A 4073-nucleotide genomic window follows, 5' to 3' on the forward strand; every position below is an offset into this window, starting at 1 on the left:
GTCAATTTTCAAAGTTGAAAATTGATCAATTACCCTGGTGTCAATTTTCAACGGGATCAAAATTCAATGTTCCTACGGCAAATAGATTTTATGGTTTATCAGATATCAAAATGCAAGAGCAATTATCTAGATATCACCTTGACAGAGCCTGAAATACCGGGAAAACATAACATGCATTATAATGTCAATTATGTGTTTGAAGTTAGCCTCAGCAGAGCTATAGGTATAAACTTAAATAAAACGCTAGGTTTCACTCGGAAGATGGTGGATAATAGCTATCTAACGTCGAATTTTCGCTCTTTAAATAATAAAACAAGACAAAACAATAAGAAAGTAAAAAAAAGAACATTATAAGAATATATAAGCATCATAAATTTGGCCTTTTCAAAAATAGAGACTGACAACGAAGTCTAACAAAACATGTAAATTTGTAAACAAGATAAATTAAGATATATTTAGCATCATGGAAAGTGTTGATTTTTGTTTTGTTTTCTATCTAAAGACTTTGAAGTTACGCACGTAGAAATTAACCTTCATCTTTCATTTTACATTCTTTTGATGTAAACATTAACAAAATTGATAAATGGTTTAAATGTGAACAACATTTTTTTCTTTACGTTTACTTCTTCTATATAAATAAATAGATGCAACACTTTGATAAGAAAATTGTGTCAATACATATTGTCTCTTGTTTGTGAAAACAACATAGATATAGGAAAGGGCTTTATTTTAGGAAAAATATTGCGGAGCTAGATCAATACAAAGAAAGGTAAATTTGTAATGTCTATGAATTTATTCTGTATTAAAAATTTCAAAAATAGTCAAAAGCGTTAAGTTTTGTTGTGTGTGTGTGTTTTTTAAATACATGTAACCTGTAAAATATATGAAATCGCTTACACGAATTCGCAGAGGTCATTTAGGTGATGGTTACTTATTCTATTAAAGTTACAGTTCTAACTGTCAAACCTGAGTTTGAAGAAAAAACATGTAAAAATTGATATTAAATTTATTTCAAACTTGCATTTAAGTATATACATAAAGCAAAACAAAACGGAATGTAATACATGTAAACTTGAAAATTTTGAGAAGTATGTTGTAAATAATGCATTAAAGAAACTTATAATAACTAGGGTTATCAAAATGAAATCAACTACGAAATTTACACATTTTGTTTAAAACAAGACTTTTCTTCCTGAGGATTTAATTTCACGTGTGAAAAGATGATATTTGGTTATAAAAAGTTATGATTTGTGCAAAATTAAATGCATAGACTCATAATGATATGATTATTTTAACCAATTATAAATGAAGGAATTTATTTACTTTGACTTAGAAATTAAAGAGTCTGGAAAAGGGGGTGATCCTGCGGAAGCATTAATCACAACAAAATTGAATCAAAACTGCAGTCACGGTTTGATTAAGTCTGAACATGAAGGATAACGAAATAATGCAATATACATCATGTCCCCTAGCACCGGCCCCCTAGCACCGGCTTGAGCGCTACTCAATTTTCAACACTAGTCTTACTGATCTGGATCAATGATCCTGAAGGACGAGAAAAATATAAGAATACTAAAGTGAAAGTTTACAATAAAAGTAAACTTACAGATATATGATAGATAAAGTCTTGGTAAAATTTAAATTATATTAGAATTAATTCATTTTCCTTTAACTAACTATCAATGCAAAAAGACGATATCATTTATTTTATATTTCCAGAGGATGGTGAGCGGAAAGGTTATTGTCATTATTTTTCTTGCTACAACATTGCTGAATTTTATTTTATCAACGAACGCACAATATTTCTACAATCCGGCATATATGGCCTCACTGTATAGATTATATTACTCACAGATGATGTATCGGTCCATGTATCCTATGTATTTTGGATATCCATTTTACCGTGGAGACTGAGACGTATGTATTTATATAAAAACTTTACATAGGTTAAAATAAAATAAAATAAAAATGTAAAAAAAGGATATTTCCTATCTTAACCAGTAATATACAATTTTATTCATTTTTACTGCATGCGGTAGCAAACATAGAGAAAATATAAGACAAAGGTAATGTAAGTGAACATGTCATGAAATTCTTTGGTACCTGGCTTCGTTACAGGTATCAATCGATTCATACAGAATTTATTTTAGTTCGGTTGTGCATGAAGCTATAAGCTTATTGACACTCTTTCGAATCCGTTCCTGGAACAAACCAGAACTGAGCAATGAATGTAAATAAAGTTTCTTGCTGAAGGAAACAACGACTTGCCCCTGACGGGATTTGAACCCATGCCGCTAGCAATCATTAGACTACTTACTAGTTCGACGCGTTAGCCACTCGGCCACGCCGCCAGATAACAATCAATGCTTCCTACTACCATTATTATTACTATTCCTCTAACCAAAGACACAGTTATAACTTCTATCAAAGAACTTAAAGTACTGATGAAAGAAAGGCCCCTATTAAATAATGCACAGTTACAATATAAATATATACTAAATTTGAAACACAGTCAATTGAATTATAGCAATTTGAACTTGTAACGGGAGACTTTTCAATGAAAACAGCCATTTTTCACAAAATGCTCATGAAGTAATGGGTTATGTTTAACGTCTTCCTTGCGTGCCTTACTTTATTTAATAAAAATCATATTTTATTCGTTTCAGATGGAATCGGGAGATTATATAGAAGATTGCAAGCATCATCTCTTCCATGAAACATTTTCTATGAGAAATATTTGTGAATCCATGTAATTATAAATAATAAACACATAACAAAAAACATCTTATTATTTCATTGGATAAAGTAGTTCTATAATTTGTTGTTTGGAATGTTTAATCATTTAAATGACGAATTAAGAATTAACGTAAAACGATTTTCCTTTCATGATTTTATTATGCTTAGTTTCTTTAACGACACTTTTTAAACGTCAAATATATATGAAATCAACTTATGACATATTAATGATAAAATAAGAAATATAATTTTACATGTCATCAGAAACAAATGAATTAATTACCAGCTGAATGTATAAATCTTTCTTGTTTGAACGATGTTTACTTAAAGATCCTGTAACACATTATTTTTATGGTTTTGTATACAAATTATGATGCACAAATTAAGATTTATCGATATTGTAAGTTTCAAAAAACATTATTTATAAAGATATTACCGAATTTGATATTTCATGTAAATAAAGGGAGGTAATTAGAATTTAGTTTTCTATAAATTCTAAGTCAATTTTTCCAATAAATAATGAATGCATAAAATTTAATGATTACCTTAAATATGTACAAATATTTGCAATACATATTTTACATATTCTTCGATGTTTGGAAATAATATTGACAAATTTGCATAATTACATACCTATATAATTTAATGAAGAGTGGTATGCAATCTCAATTACAAAACATACAGGATCTTTAAAGGCCCATTATGTCTCAAGAAATCCCTCTCAAAAGGGGCTTTTAATTTTGTTATTTTTCCCCAAAAAATTTATTTAATTACCCCAAATTCCCCAAACCATCTTTTTCATATTTTTCCCCTTTTTTAGAAAAAAATTACAGTAAGTGATTTAGTAGTAAATTTTAATTACTTCCCTACCCCTTTTGAATTATCATCTCCCCAAGGGGGAGAAGAAAATAATTAACCATAAATTTTAAATGAATGTCAAAACCATTATCATGCCCGGAAATCTCCCCCTAAAGAAAAAATCGAAAAAAAGTTTATCTAAAAAATAAACGCCATATTTTTTAAATATTTTGGGGGAGTTATACCCAAAAAATAAGAAAAAAACCCCTTAAAGTAAATTCCCAGAAAAACTTTTGACCAACTTCTCCCCCATAACTTTTTAAAGGGTTTACTATTGAAAGTAACAAGAACTGTCTTTGGGAAACATCCAAATGCTACCAAACAGGACCCAGTAGAGGAACCATTACCTTTGACTTGCATCAAATGCATGATTACTATAAAAAGGAGTGTTACATGAATAAAGAAACAATGTAAAAATACGTTCTCATATTTCCAGAGAACCAAATTATTTAATCAAAGGGCTGCAAGCTCTGTGGTAT

General features: G+C 29.3%; 1 long non-coding RNA gene across 1 annotated transcript; it reads left to right on the forward strand.

The window, feature by feature from the left end:
- Positions 1–570: 570 nt before the first annotated feature.
- On the forward strand, positions 571–2901 carry LOC132759871 (uncharacterized). The gene is made up of 3 exons (XR_009629782.1): positions 571–769; positions 1720–1917; positions 2667–2901. It is a non-coding gene; the product is annotated as an uncharacterized LOC132759871 (long non-coding RNA).
- Positions 2902–4073: the final 1172 nt, after the last annotated feature.

This window comes from Ruditapes philippinarum, unplaced genomic scaffold, assembly GCF_026571515.1.
Source record: "Ruditapes philippinarum isolate M1 unplaced genomic scaffold, ASM2657151v2 ctg350_1_1_1_1, whole genome shotgun sequence".
In the NCBI taxonomy this organism is placed as follows: Eukaryota; Metazoa; Mollusca; class Bivalvia; order Venerida; family Veneridae; genus Ruditapes; species Ruditapes philippinarum.